The 16,965-nt window shown below is 33.4% G+C and overlaps 1 protein-coding gene across 9 annotated transcripts in view; it reads left to right on the top strand.

The window, feature by feature from the left end:
• The window catches only part of MLIP (muscular LMNA interacting protein), a 242,094-nt gene that overhangs the window by 181,205 nt on the left and 43,924 nt on the right, over window positions 1-16,965 (top strand). The gene's annotated exons all lie outside the window — the stretch shown is intronic.

Raw genomic sequence — 16,965 nt, 5'->3', positions numbered from 1 at the left:
ATTTCTAAAATCCTGTTTTCTTTTGAAGAGATGTGATATGGTATATCTGAGTCAACAAAAGTCCTAAAGTTTGTATTCATGTCAAAATATAGATGGTGTAATCTCCTAGATTTAGTAGTACTAGTTAATGGATAGGGATTCAAACCATTTTGAGGATTTGCTATTCATTTTGTTTATGTGTGAAAAATATATACTATATTTCCCTTATATATCCTATATGTTGGAGGAAGTATAAGGGAAAATTGCCAATAGTGCTTTATAAGATATTTTAGAAAAATACAAAAGTACACATTTATACAATATAAAACTTCATAAATAATATCAAAGAGAAACTTTACATCTTTGTCTTATTAAAATGTAAAAAATAACCATGGGCTATATATTTTATATCTTAAACATTATTAAATGGGTAAGCAATGTAAGAGATTCAGAAAACTTTCTGGATACAATCAGAACATATAAGATCATCACATTTTAAATCTACTAAAATAGATTTATAAAGGAATATAAGTGATATGGTCTTTTAAAATTTTTCTTTGAAAATGATAACCCACAATATTTTTTAAAATATAAATTACATTTATGTTTATAAAACATAAAGAATATCTTATCTGACACATGTTGGCTCTATAACCCTGGGCGAGTGGTTTCATGTAAGTTTCAGCTTTTTTTTTTGTCAATACATTTAGGGGGTACAAGAGTTTTTTGTTATTGTTACATGGATGAATAATGCTGAAGGCAGAACTTTTCACTAAAAGTTATACCTATAACAGAATAACATACATTGTCCCAGATAGGTAGATTTTTATCCCTCACCACCCTCTTACTCACTCTACCTAGTTTTCAACATCCATTACACAACGTTATGACATATAAATGCACTCTTTATCTCCCACATGTAAGGGGGAACATGTGGTATTTGTTTTTCCATTCCTGAGATACTTCACTTAGGATAATGATCTCCAGCTCCATCCAGGTTGCTGCATAAGACATTATTTCATTCCTTTTTATGGCTGTGTAGTCCTCCATGGTATACACCATATTTCTTTATCCACTCATCTGTTGATGGGCACTCAGGTTGATTCCATATCTTTGCAACTGTGACTTGTGGTGTGATAAACATATAGGTACAGTTATCTTTTATAAAATGACTTCCTTCAGGGATTGCTGAACCAAATGGTAGGTCTACTTTTGGCTCTTTGAGGAATCTCCATACTGTTTTCCATAGAGGTTGTACTAGTTTACATTCCCACCAACTGTGTATAAACATTCTCTTTTTACCACATCCATGCCAACAGCTATTGTTTTTGACGTTTTAATGGCCATTCTGACAGAGGTAAGGTGGTATCTCATTGTGGATTTGATTTGCATTTCCCTGATAATTAGTAATATTGAGCATTTTTTTCATATATTTCTTGGCCATTTGTCTATCTTCTTTGGAAAAAAAACTCTGTTAAGTCTTTCACCCACTTTTTGATGGGGTTATTTGTCTTTTTGTTTCTGATTTGTTTCAGTTCATTGAAGATTCTAGATATTAATTCTTTGTTGAATGTTAGTTCTTTGTTTGTGAATGTTTTCTGCCATTCTGTAAATTGTCTATTTGTTGATTATTTCCTTTGCTATGCAGAAGCTTTTTAGTTTAATTAAATCCACTTTTTTTTTTGTTTTGTTGATGCTGTATTTGCTTTTGAGGTTTTCATCATAAACTTTGCCTAGGCCAATGTTCAAAAGAGCTTTTCTTATGATTTCTGGAATTTTTATGTTTTCAGTTCTTACATTTAAGTCTTTAATCCATCTTGAGTTAATTTTTATATATGGTAAGACATAGGGATCCAATTTTATTCTTCTGTATGGCACTATCAAATTTTTCCCAGCAGTATCTATTGAATAGGGTACCCTTTCCTCATTGTAAGTTTTTGTCTGCTTTGTTGAAAATCAGTTGGTTGTAAAGATATGTCTTTATTTCTGGGATCTCTATTTTGTTCTTTTGGGCCCTCTACTTTTATACTAGCACCATGCAGTTTGGTTACTATAGCTTTATAGTGTAATTTAAAGTCAGATAATGTGATACTTCCAGATTTGTTATTTTTGCTTAGTATTGCTTAGGTTATTCAGGCACTTTTTGGTTCAATGTGAAGTTTATTTTTTCAAGATCTGTTAAAAATGACATTGGTATGTTGATGGGAATTGCATTGAATCTATAAATAACTTTGGGTAGTATGGACATTTCAACAATGTTGATTCTTCCAATCTGTGAGCATGGGATATTTATGCATTTGTTTTTGTCATCTGTGATTTCTCTCATCAGTGTTTGGTAGTTCTCCTTGTAGACATGTTTCACCTCCTTAGTTAAGTATATTCCTAGGTATTTTATTATCTTTGGAGCTATTATAAATGGTATTGAGTTCTTGATTTTACTCTTGGCTTGAATTTTACTAGTGTATGGAAATGCTGCTGATTTGTGTGCATTGATTTTGTGTCATTAACCCTAACTGGATCTGAAAGCCCTTTTTAGCCTTGAAAAAGTTCAATGTAAATATTTTCTTGTGATTAACTATAGTTTGTATTTATAAAATGAAGATGAAAATATTTTTCATTGATTTATGTATACTTTATGAAAGTGCTATAATTTTGGTAAATTTGAATTTTTGGAAGGCACTAATATCTTTGAAAATTATAATTACAAGCAATTATTTTTATTTGTGGAATAAAATATCATCCTAAAATTAAATTAAATAGAGAAATCTTAAAGATATATGTTTGTCTTCACTAATTCTGTACATAGCAGAAATAGAAATTCCTATTGAGAAATCATATCTCCATCATTATCAAAAACATTTATAAAATGTCTATTGTTTGCAATATATGAATACTCTAGGGGCTTACTGTGAAGTTTTAGACAGTACAGAATAATTATAAAAAGTTTATAAAAAATAGTTTAGTGATTATGTGCAAAACAAACTGCCAATAATTAAATTTCACACATTATCCATCTAACGTACATTCTTCAAAATATCATCTAATGTTATAAAATAATAATCTTATTATTTTATGTGTGTATAATTTTAAATTTGTGCATTTTATTTCACTCGAGGTTCCTGCAGAATATCAAGTTAATCTATCCCCTAATTTATCCTATGTACTATCTTTTGGAATGATAAATTCCATTTTCAAGTGCAGGAAATTCTTATCATTAAAAGGAATTGCCATTTCTTTTCATTGCTTTTTCTGACTATCAAGTAAGTTTAAAGCTCTGTTTATGTTACAACGTAAATCCATTTCCAAATACTTGGCTGCATATTTGACCTCTTTTATAAATATTAAGTTACCATAGACATAATCTTATTTGTATTTTCTTTCAACCAATTTGTTCTTGTTTGTATCTCCACTTGAATGTGAAACATTAGAAGTAATAGCAGATGGTGAACTGTCAGAGCCGAAGGTAGCCTAGCATACTACTAAAAATGAATTCCAAACATCTCCTGGTCGTATTCATTAACCTTGAATGAGAGGGAAAGATAAGATAGAACCTTGGGGCACTATATATCCAGGAAACTGTGTATGCTATCAATTGGCCTTTTTATGCTGAGCTCTAAGTACCATATCATTGTGTCCAGAATCTACAGCGGAGGTAGATACCAAAGACAGCTCACAAGTGTAGATTCTTATGTCTATTTAAAAATAAATTAAATAATAACAATTTATAATCTGGGCATTGCTACTTCATCAGAACTGCAATAGAAGAAAGCAGACTCAATTTCAATTTTAGTCACTATTGTGTTCTCTTACACTGTTGCCACAGACTAAATTGAATGGTTCCAAGCTCAGTTGATCTCACCCACCCATGTAATGGAAAATTCTTTAGCCAGACAGTTGGGCCAAAATGAGGCAGCTCACATTCACTAATCTGCCTTGTACTGGGGACAGTTCCACATGACAGGAGATGTTGGATGGGATTGTTAAGTCAATAATTTTATCCTAGCAGCTTCACTGCCATAAAATATGATTTCAAAACTCTGTTACAAAGTGTCAGACACTAAAGATGATGAGACTAGACAGAAATGTATTTACTGTAGCTCAAAAAGGTACAGCTGGGCAGCCTTTTGAACTGATCATGAACTGAAAATTTGCCTAGGAACAGCCTTTGGGTGCTAACAGCAAAGTTTGAAACCAAAGCATAATTAAGTAATTGAGACTTTTTAATCACCAACTTTTAGATCAAAATGCCATAGGCCAAAAAGCATCATTCTGTATTAGAAGGGTTTCTATTTTAACAAAAAGTCTTCAGAATGAGGACTATGCTTTTCTGAAATTATCTTCCAATCCATTATTGTGTCAATATGTGGTCATTTTGAGTTATTTTAAAAATATCTTCACATTCCACTCTACACCTATGGACTTAAAACCCTGCTGATGTGTTTTGAAGCATATTTCTATTTATAATTAGAGATAGAGTTGGAAAATAATTATCAGAATTCATTGGACAAATGGGCATCCCGAAGATATAGAAGATCAGAAAATCAATTTGCTAATGAGAATAAAGATACTAAAGAGCTGGATGGTTTTTAATTTATTCTACTTATTAATTTATAAAATATATCGATTGTTTTCTGATAATTTAATGTACCTAATTAGATAAATTAGTGATTTCTTCACTGAAGGTTTTCAATTTAATATAAAAAGCAATAGCTAAGCTCAGTTACACAAAGTGCTATGTAAAACATTCTCTTTCTTTCCTTATAAATTAGTAATTCAACCCATGACATTAGATATGTCATTACTTTCTTAAAGCCCTAGAGAAATGTATAAAAAAGGTTTGGGATAGAATTAAAGAGAGAATATTGTTTCATCTGGTTTTCCCAGAAATACTTTCCTTTTTCATTCTTTATGACAAACAGCACTTTCCATTATGTATGCCTCCTAAAATTTATTTTTCTTTTAATCTATTTCACTGGAGGAAAGAACATGTTTTTGTATGAAAATGACCATTGAGAGAATTTCTTCCACACTACCTCACAAAGAACAGAAAATATAGAGAATTTTCTTCCTTGTAGTATTTTCATTCTTTCTTTTCTTCTGATTTTTCTTGGATATCTGACTTGCCTTGCTTCCCTATCAAATTCTGACATTTAAATTCTATGATTATGTGTGTTACTTTCAGCTTCCTGTCTAGTGATTCATCAAGTTCTATTTCAATTGTGACCTTCAATTTCCCTTCTTTATGTCACTCATGTGTTAATATTCCAGGACAAATACCTTTGTCATAGGTGAGATTGACAGTAATGCCTTTTATTCTGAATGACTCCAGCTTTGCCACAAATTACGGCTTTTTCAATATTTGTTTTTCAATCAAGATGGCTCATTTTCTTCTGTCATGAAATCATCTTATCATTGCTAACTTTTTATTAAAATATCCTTGGGTAAAATGTTTAAGTGAACATTTTAGTTCTACAAATGATTAAGTGGGTTGCTGGATTGTTTTAAAGAAAGAGAAACTGAAATTCCTTACAGTGTGACATTTCTTTTGGAAGATTTAAGAACAGAGATTTGGCTTCTCTAAGTTTTACCATGCTGTTTTGCTTGTTTAACTAATGAGAGCTTTCTGAGTTTTTCTCTACTTCTCTGCCTGCCTTGCTTGCTTCCTTCCTTCCTCTGTACGTAAAAGGTAATTGACAACTTACCATGAACACCCTTGTATACTATATGTAATAGATAAACCATCATCAACACAATAAACTAATTTCTTAGTTTGTATCTTTTTAAAAAAACTTCTGAGACAATGGTTGCCTTTTACTCCAGTATGTAATCAGGTAGGCTAACTGCTTCATACTTAATGATTGCATCTGTCCACCTCATTTTGACTGAGATTAGCTTTCTTTTGATTTTGTGTACACATCAAAGTTTGAAGATTATTGCTAAAGTATTGTAATATTCTGTTGTAGTTATCTATGTTAAGGGAGATTTCTTTTCCTGCCCATCCTCACCTGCCTTGTGTAGGAGTAAAAATCTGAAAGAGACTTTTCCTTGCTTTAAAAATAGAAAACACACACAAAAAACCTATTTGCCATTTCTGTCTTTTTTTCCCCCAGCATATTGTGGGGTACAAATGTTAAGGTTACATCTATTGCCCTCGCCCCCCCCCCCCACCCGAGTCAGAGCTTCAAGCGTGTCTATCCCCCAGTTGGTGCACATTGCTTTTGTTATGTATGTCTGAACCCATGCCCTCCCCTCCCACCTGCCTGACACCCGATAAATGTTATTCCTATATGTCCACTTAGGTTGATCAGTTAATACCAATTTGCTGGTGAGTACATGTGGTGCTTATTTTTCCATTTGTGGGATAATTAATTCACTTAATAGCATGGGTTCCAGCTCTATCCAGGAAAACACAAGAGATTCTATATCACCGTTGTTTCTTATAGCTGAGGGGAAAGCGTTGGAAATACTCTTCTAGACATTGGCCTAGGCAAAGAATTTATGAAGACCCCAAAGGCAATCACAGGATCAACAAAAATATATAAATGGGACCTGGTCAGATTAAAAAGCTTCTGCACAGCCAAAGAAACTGTCAAGAGAGCAAACAGACAACACACAGAATGGGAGAAAATTTTCGCAAGCTACACATCCAATAAAGGGCTGATAACTAGAATCTATTTCGAGCTCAGGAAAATCAGCAAGGAAAAATCAAACAACCCTATCAAAAAGTGGACAAAGAACATGAACAGAAACTTTCCAAAAGAAGACAGAATAATGGTCAACAAACATAAGATAAAAAGCTCAACATCTCTAATCATCAGGGAAATGCGAATCAAAACCACAATGAGATATCACTTACCTCCAGTGAGAATGGCCCTTATCAAAAAGTCCCAAAACAACAATGTTGGTGTGAATGTAGAGAGATAGGAACACTCCTACATTGCTGGTGGGACTGCAAACTAGTTCAGCCTCTGTGGAAAGCAATATGGAGCTACCTTAAAGCGATACAAGTTGATCTACCATTTGATTCAGCAATCCCATTACTGGGCATCTACCGAAAAGAACAAAAGACACTCTATAAAAAAGGCATTTGCACTCGAATGTTTATAGCAGCACGATTCACAATTGCAAAGATGTTGAAACAACTGAAGTGCCAATCAATACATGAGTGGATTGCCATTTCTGTCTTAATGATCTCTGGAGTATTAGCTGCTTAACAGACAGCTGGCGCATATGTATTGTCTCACTATTTCCCAATCTACTGGGAAACAATGACATTTTGAAATGGGTCCTTCTATGTTTTGTTAACACATCATGTCCCTACATATCTTTATTCAGGGGAGATTGGCCATTGCCATATTTAGAACCTCTCATGTAAAGCATACCCCAGTTTTACAACAAGACCTTGTTAAATAGAATTAAAAAATTCTATATTGGTTTTATCTGAAGAGTGTTAAACAACAGAATTTCAAAAGAGAGAGGTCACCTATGTAAACATAATTTTAAATAGTACCCCAAATAAATGTTCTATAGAGATTAGAAAGTTAGAAATTTTATGTGTTGGTAAGAAAAAAGATGCATTCTTATGTTTTACTTCCCATGAATCTCTGTCTCAAGCCTACTCCTTGAAATCTGTGTGAAGGCCAATCTGTGAATAGAGCTGTAGATGGTAACAATCACATGCCTTTGGTATTTTGCGTAAAACCGGTGCCCATTCCTCAGGACATTGTCTACAAAAATCCCACCCACCTTCCCTCCCTACACAGTTTCAATCGCACAACTGCCTCAGAATGATTCGTGTGATAGTTGTTAATAAATACACTTAGGAAATGAAATCAGAGTTAGGGGCTTGGGATTTTTTGTTTTCTGCTGAATATTTTGCTTGACTCATAAGAAGTGCAGTCAAGGTCGAATGTATAGAGTACAGCATAATACAAATTTGAGGTATTCTTTGAGTATGAATGCTAAGATTGATGTGTTTGAAGCACATTTTATAATCTCTAAACATTGTAGCGGTTGGTTCATATTTTAAAATATGTGTAAGATTAGAAAGATTTTTGAATGATGACAAATATAAAGTTCACAGCAAGATATGCAAGTTGAGAATGAGTTATATAAAGAGAGTTGGGAACCTTCTTTTCATCTCTGTGATCCAAGATAAAATAACGTAAAGTAGGTAATTTAGGCAGCAAAAACAATAAATTTAAATGAGAATAGCAGCCAAAACAATGCATGGGAGAAGCAGAGAGCTAAAGCTAGTAATTAAATGTTTTGCTGAATTTTATTAAAAAACAAATAAAAGACAGGCTGAGAATTCCAATCAATGGAGAAGCAAAATCAGACTAGTGAAACAGGTTATTTAAAATAAACATATTGAAAAAAGAAAACAGGATTTAAAAAAAATGAAATGTACTTTTGTCTGTTTCAAACACTACATGGAAAGGAAAACCTATAGTAAGTTTGTAAATTCAAAATTATTGATTCCTTAAAGATAGGAGAGCTGGTAGATTTTTAGAGCTTCTAAAAATAATGTTCTAATCTCCAAATATGGACATCGTGAGTGAAATTTAAGCTATTATAGCTCAGTTATCCAACTATTGACTTTTTAATGGAACATATGATTATTAATATTTTTATTATCTTACTTTGTCTTGAAAATAGAAAACTACATTTGGTTAAAAAATTATATATACATATGTCTTACATGGAACTGGCTTGTCAGTTATCTTTATCTAGTAAACTTGAGAGGCTTAGCATATTTTATTTGCTTAAGTAAAAGCAAATGTATATGATATTTATTAGGTTTGGTAAGTTCAGAAAGATAGAGGTGTTTCCTCCATTTGGGGCCGAGGTTTCCATGAATTGAATGTGATTGAAGACTGGCCTGCTGCAGGGTGTTGCAGAGTTAGGCCAGTTTCACCTCTCCATTTCAGAAACCACATTCAATCAGAATATAATGACCTTATTCGTTATGATGTGTGATAGAACCAAAGGAAAACTAGGGCAGCTTGGTTTTGCAGTAAGGGCTCTCGAGTGTGGTTAACCATTCTTTACCTGGTGTATTTGTAAAACCTGAGTTTTACAAATCAGTGAAATGAGGGGACTGGACTATGCCAGTGGTTCTCAACTGGGGACGATTTTGTCCTGTATATTATGGGTTGTTATGACTGGAGAGGTGGAATGCTACTGACATTTAGTAGGTGGAGGCCAGGGTTCCTGCTAGACATCCTGCAATACACGGTACATTCCCCACAACAAAAAATTATCCAGGCACAGCTGACAATAATGCTGGGGTTGAGACACCTTAGTCTAGAGCATCTCTTGGCTCACTGTCAGCTCCAATACTGTGACTAATGAAGCTCATTACTTTCTCCTTGCCAAAGGCAATTTTCTTCAACCAACATTGATTAGGTGCCTTCTTCTTTGTGTTTTAACCAAGAGCTTTTCCTTATCTGATATACAAAAGGGCGGTAAACCTCCTTATATGGAATTCCCCATATTCCAAATATTGTCCCATGTAGCCTATGCTCATAATGACCCTGTTTGATAAGGCACATACCTTTTCATTGATTCTGAATATATCGGAAAAATTATGGCTTTCCCTCCTTGCTAGATATTTCTCCCTTCTTCTTTTATTTCTACAGTTATTAGGTATGAAGATAATCAGCTGCCAAAAAAAAAAAAAAACATTTTAAAGAGCCAGGCAGTCTGTATGATAGCTCTTACAATGTGTGCTGGTAGATTAAGTCATTCCTGATTCTGGAGCTTGTAATCTTCACTTGAAAAATGAAGGTTGTGAAAAAGTGCTATTGAAGGTGCCCTTATCTGTGAAATTCTGTGTTTATGTCTTTAAATATTATTGGCGCCCTCTTGATATTTGATGATTACATGATTCAAAAAAGGGAGGAGGCAAGTATTACTTAAGTCATCAAATTGGAGAGGTGGAAAGTCTTAATTGATTAGGTTAAAATCATGACAAATAAGATCCTTACCCATAGAGTTTATTATGGTGTGTGTGTACTTTTCCCCTGATTTGGATTGGGAATCTATTTTGGGTGGGGAATCTTTTTAATTTTGACTTCTTCCTGTCCTTAAAATGACTTCCTAGTCACTTCTTATTTATATTGAAAAATCATAAATATGATTTATTGACACTATTTCCCTTTGAATAACTATAATTTTATTTTGCTCTGTCTTAAAAACTCTAGAAGGAGAGATAATTTATTTTCAAAATTATATGTCTTTATGTGTGTGTACATGCAAGACTATTAAATACACATGCATACATATCTAGTAGTCCTTAAAAATAATCCTTGTATTTGCTACTTATGTTACTTTTTGCTTTTTTACATTGGCAAACTTGCTAGTAATTTCTGCTACAAATATCCTAAATAGAAAGGCTAAGTAGGTAACCTAAAACTTAGATGGAGACACTTTTTATAATGAAAGTAAAGATTCCTTTGCAAGTCTTTCCTGTTTTTGGATTTACTGCCTCAGCATTAAGTGCAGAAGACACTATACTTTCATTCATTTCATAATTACAAAAGTCTCTGGGATAATCCTTGCACTAAACTTTGGGAATGATTTTGCTTTTAAAATCTCTCTCTAGGAAGTGATGTGAGACTTATGTGACAGGCTCTGTATAAGAAACATAATTTGGTTTCAGAATATCAACTTTTTTGCTTAAATGCCTTGTTAAGACAATAGTAGATTCAAAAGAACAAAACTTCAGTATATTAAAAACTATAAGATTATTTGAAAATATAATATTCAATTAATAGGAACAATATAAATGCTTCATTTAATGCATCTAAATATACAAATTTTATAACATGAAGAAGTTTGTAATGCTGTAATATAAAGCAATTTTTTATGTACACATTCTGCTTAGAAAACAGCAGTAAAAGTAATTTAAAAATTAATTAATTACTTTTAATTAAAAATCAACTACTTTTAATTAATTACTTTTAACTAAAAATTAATTATTTTTAATTTTAAAACAATAAAAGTAATTTTGTTTCTTTCTTAAATTCAAAGATATCTAAATGCTTTTAGAAGCAATAAAGTAGAAATTAGCTGATACTTGTATGCAGGATATTTTAGCTTTAACATGTTGCACCAAAATAATAAGACTATGGTTTATTCCTAGTTATCCTAGCAGAGATAGGGTAGTTCTTCAAATACTGAACGACATAGGAGTCAAGAAGGGCACAGTACTTTATTTTTTATGTGCTTTTGTAAGGACAGTCTTATCTCCTCACAGTGAGTCATAGTTGCAGCCATCAGTCAAGTAACAAATATGTAAGCAACTTCTTTTATTTATCTAGTTAGCATAGGTTAGAAAAACCATTCTCTGAAATGGGATAGTTCATAGGCTCAAAGAATGCCTTATAGTTTCAAAATCTAGCTAGTTTTAAAAATCTCCTTTTACTCCCCAAATGACATCTGTCAGAGTCCCCTCTCTCCAATTTTAAAGGGCTTTTCTGTCTAGACAGACCCAGTAGCCATTTCTAGTCTATGATTTCTATACAAGAGTAGGCAAGTGGGACCTTGTGAATCCTGTCATTTGTTCTGATTTTACTTTGGATTCCAGTGCATAAATCATCTCTCATCTCTGCTTCCCCACATTCATCAGGGATTGCTTTACCATTTCTACCCCAGGAGCCAGCCCAGTTCTGACAGTGGAGCAGAGTCTCATGCTAGGGCTTCTGAGCTCCCAGCTTCTCTTGGTTCCCTCCCTCCTCCTCCTCTCCCCATCTCCTCCCCTTGGTCCATGTATACTTCACATATTTTCACTGTGATTAATTATGTTCTCTTCCAGAGCTTTGATGTCCCAGGTCGTAGACTATTGAAACCCCAAAGCTTTCGCTCTCAAAGTATTTCCTTTGCCATGGGTTTCCAAAATCTATTTTGAAACTCAAGATCCAAAAAAAATGACCTGTTCCTTTCTCTTTGTAGTTCTGCTTTAACATTCCCACCCAGAGACATGAAGATGGAATTAATCCTTTGCTGCCTGGGTTGGTGGAAGGAATGCAGAGCACAGGACAATGTGAAAGAAAGAACTGAAAATGTTCCCTGGCATGTGGTCTCTGCAATGTTGAGTAATGCTGTGGTTTCATGATGGATGTTGTTACTACCCACCATACTCACTCCTTTTCCCTCTACACTTAATATTCAGCCTTTCAACATGTATGTCAGGCTCTGCAATAGGCATCAGGTAATTCCCAGGCAATAAAGTAGACAATCTTCCTGACCCGTGGAGCTTAGATTCTAGTGAGTTGTAAATATTCTGAACCTTGGTCTCTGTCTCATTTCTCTACCTGTAACCTTTTCTGCACCCTCTGTACTTCCTCACTCTAAACTGTCCACCTTACATGCAGGCGGCACATTCCTTGGCTTCCTCCTGCAATTATAGGTGCCATGCCTGGTCCTTTGGTCCTTTGAGCCATTAAGGGCCCCTGTCCTAGCTGCTAGTTACTGTAGCCTTTGACTTTCCTGCTTCCTGAAAAGAAGAAAAAGATGATAGAATGTAATGGCAAGAACATGGGCTCTGTGTGATTTTAGAAATACCAATCCTCACTGAACTTCAGTTTCATCCTAGAAAAATGGTGCTACTAATCACCATGTCTAAGGGTATCACACTAATGTGCATTCATGATTTTTTTAAAAAAGTATAATTTAGTTTTTGAAATTTGTCTCCAAGTTCTTTTTCCAGCTTTTTTGAGGTATAATTGACTAATAAAAGTTGTATATATTTAAGGTGTACAATGTGATGATTTAATATATGTGCGCATTGTATAATGATTACCACAATTAAAGTAATCAACACATCTATTACCACACATAGTTATTCCATGCGTGATATGGGGGCAGGGATGAGAACACTTAAAATTTACTCTCAGCAAATTTCAAGTAAACAATACGATATTAGTAACTACAGTCACCATGAAGATAACGTATGTTAGATCTTCAGCACTTATTCCTATTTTAATGGAAAGCTTATACCCTTTTACTACCATATTTCCATTTCTCTCATGTCTCAGCCCCTGGTAACCACTATTCTACTCTCTACTTCTATAAGTTTCACTATTTTAGATTTCACATATCAGTGAGATCACACAAAACTTGTCTTTCTGTGATGGGCTTATTTCAATGAGCATAATGTCCTCCAGGTTTACCCATGTTATAGAAAATGGCAAGATTTCTTTCATTTTTAAGGCTAAGTAATATTCCGTTGTTTATGTGTCACTTTTCTTTATCCATTCCTCCATCAGCAGACACTTAAGATTGTTTCCATATCTAGGCTGTTGTGAATAACGTTGCAATGATTAAGTGAAATAACCACTATGAAAAGGGTCTGAACACTTTAAAGGGAATGCAGTTTTAAAATATTTCCTCTTATTATCACTTTCTTTAGAATCACTGTAATTTTTTGGAAGAAAGGAGTTGACTTTTTGCTAAAGGGTCAACCGAATACACCCTCTTCCTTCCCCCTTTTATTATGAGAAATCATAGAAGTTTCTATGTTACTTTCTGATTTCTTCAATTTAAATTGCTTCTTTCCTCCAAATACATCCGGGTGGGTAATGGAAGACAGGAATTAAACTGTATATCCAGAAAAACATAAAACTCGGCATTTTAACCCTCTACTGTGCAGTGTGATTGATTATGAAATATCTTCTCTTTCATTTCCCTTGAGGGTGTCCTCCATCAAATGCTTTCATGCTGATCCATGCCATCTGCTTTGTGAAACTTGCTGATAGACAACCATATACTTTAAGTACTAAATTACCCAAAATCTATCTTGCAAATTATGTTGTAATTATTAAAAAAAAACACCATTTTTTTTGTAGAGAGAATTTGAAATAGCTAAGCATATGCTAAATTTTTTCACACTTCACAAGTTCAAATTTTTTGGTTCAAATCAGGATTCAAAATAGATGTGTTGTTTTAAATATGTCTGTTTTTAAAGTGCATATGAATTCTTCAAATCTAGGGTTTATAAGCAAGAAGTTATGCCATATGTTCAAAACCTAATTTATATTGGCTTGATCTTAGTGAAATGTAGATGATCAGAATTTCTTATTTCTTAGTATTTTGGGGTTTCTGTGATCGTATCTGTAAAATGCTGATACGTCTTTGGATAAAGGAGTAACTTTTTTAGAATACATTATAACTGTTCTTGACTTTATTAACAAAGTGTTGCTTTGAATTAAAATTGTAGCAAAAATGCTATCATTCTGATTTTAAATTGTCGTAAGTTCCAGATAGCAAAGGAAAGCTGAAAATAAGCACTACATTTAAAAATAAATATTGCTTTACCAAAGAGGTGGGAAGATGAGAGAGGGGATGAAGTTAAAGGCTTCAGTAATTTTACCCATGGTATTCTGAGATTATAAAGGTGCCTTGTACTCAAGCAGAAAACTGCACATAGTTAGAAGAGGGGACAGTGTAAGTGAAGAGAAAGTGGATTTTTACCTTTCACTTCCAAACCCCAGGAAAGGACATGACCTTAAAATGCCAGGAGAGAAAAAAAGAATCTCAGATGTGCAGGCCTTAAAATGCCTTAAAATGCCCTTTGGTGTTGTAATGGAAACAGCTTTTGAAGTTTGACTTGATGGTTGATTAGAAAGTGGTTTTTTTATTTTTTTTCTAGAGCAGTGAATGCATCAGATATGGCTATAGCATTAATTTTCTGATGCCTCTGTCAATTAAGCAGAACTGAATTAATTTATTCACTGCATATTTGTCTGCTAATTTTTCTCTAATGAACAAAGATGTTTGCTTCATAAATTCTCATCTTCTTGAAGTTTTATAGGATATGATACTATAATCAACCAACATAATTAGCTCCTTTAAAAAAATTAAGCTCCTCTGTAAAGCCTAATTTTTTGAAAGATTAGTTCTACATATATGTATATTGAAGAAGACAATTCTCAAGTCATTGTAAAGTGGTTTAAAGCATTTTATCAGAAATAACTATACTGCCTATCTCACTGATAGAAACATGTCCAAGACTATTGTATGATCCCTGTTTTTTCCTCAAAAGCTAAAACATTAAAATATTCGTATATCAAATGCTAGAGCAGGGTAGATTAATGTTCATTTTCAGGAATGATTTAGAATAGTGATATCCAAAGTATTATGTTCCAACCTTAAAACAATTTACTGAGGTGGAAGTAGGGTGGATGTTAGACATGATAGAGATTTTATTAATGTGTTTTTTAAAAAAAATCTAAAGCAGAGGTCATGAACTATAACCTGTGGGCCAAATCTGATTCAACAATGTTTTTATAAATAACAAGTTTTACTGAAACGCAGCCGTGCCTATTTAAATTCATGTGGTTGCTTAACAATTGAGGATATATTCTGAGAAATGCACTGGCGATTTTGTCGTTGTGTGAATACCAGAGTGTACTGATGTTAGACAAACCTAGATGGCATAGCTCACTACTCACCTGAGCTATATGATGTGGCATATTGTTGCTAGGCTACAAACCTGTGTAGCATGTTACTGTACTAAATACTGTAGATAATTGTAACACAATGGCAAGTCTTTGTGTATCTAAACATATCTAAACATGGAAAAGGTACAGTAAAAATATGGCATAAAAGATAAAAAGGGTACACGTGTATAGGGCACTTACCATGAACGGAGTTGCAGGACTGGAAATTGCTCTGAGTGAGTCAGTGAGGGAGTGGTGAGTGAATGTGAAGGCCTAGGACATTACTGTACACTGCTATAGACTTAATAAATACTGTATACTTATACATTAAATTAATAAAAATATTAATTTATTCAATAATAAATTAACGTTAGCTTACTTCAATTTTTTTACTTTACATGCTTTTAATTTTTTTAATACTTTTTGACTCTTGTAATAACACTTAAAACACATAATTGGACAGCTGTACAAAAACATTTTCTTTTTTTACCTCTTTATTCTATAACCTCTTTTCTATTTTAAAATTTTCTATTTTTTTCAAGGTTTTAAACATTTTTGTTGAAAACTGAGACGTAAACGCACACATTAGCCTAGTAGTCTACACAGGGTCAGGATCATCAAGATGTCACTAGATGATAGGAATTTTTCAGCTCCAATTATAAACTTTACGGGACCATCATTGTATATGTGGTCCATTGTTGACCAAAACATTGCTATGTGGTGCATCACCATATTTATGTATTGTCGAAGGCTACCTTCATACTGTCATGGCAAGATTGAGGAATTGTGACAGGTACATGATCTGCAAAGGCTGCAATATTTACTAACTGGACTTTTGCAGAAAAAATTTGCCAACTCCTAATCTAAAATAAAAAGAAGCATTTTGAGCTTTGCTGATTTATATAGGTTCACATAAGTCTCCCGTGTAAGTCTGAGTGGTAGGCAGTTGCAACTCATGCAATATCCCAACTGAGATTCCCTGGGAAAGTGCCAGAGCTCTCTAAATTGGGGTAATTGAAAGTGAGCCCTCAGTTGGCTGTTTCTTAAGGCTGTTGTTGCTTAGCTAGACATATGATTTATCATTCTAACTATTTTTAACTAAAATAACCCTAATTAAATGAGTGAATGACTTTATAAAAATACCAAAAAAACTCCTACGAATAATCTAGACTGAGCATACCATGACTGAAGTAAACGTAAGCAGCAACAAATAGCAGAATTGACACAATACCTGGGTCTAGTATAAGCTTGTCCTCAGACATAAGTATCAATTTTTTTTAATCTATTTTATTTTATTATTTTTTATTATACTTTTTTTATTTTGGCATATTATGGGGGCATAAGTATCAATTTTAAACACTGATAATCTACTTGAATTTGATAAGAAGTAGGGCAGTTTTGGGGAAATTATTAAAACTACTTGAAACATAGTTTTATATCTATTTACATTATGAATATACCTGGCCCTAAGTTTATATTTTTATAATGAGTTTTAACCAATACTTGTATTATGACATCATAATCAGTTACACATTTACAAAAT

The sequence above is a fragment of the Microcebus murinus genome, chromosome 5, assembly GCF_040939455.1.
Source record: "Microcebus murinus isolate Inina chromosome 5, M.murinus_Inina_mat1.0, whole genome shotgun sequence".
NCBI lineage: Eukaryota > Metazoa > Chordata > Mammalia > Primates > Cheirogaleidae > Microcebus > Microcebus murinus.
The sequence above is the reverse complement of the archived record's forward strand: the minus strand, read 5'-3'. Positions and strand labels throughout refer to the sequence as shown.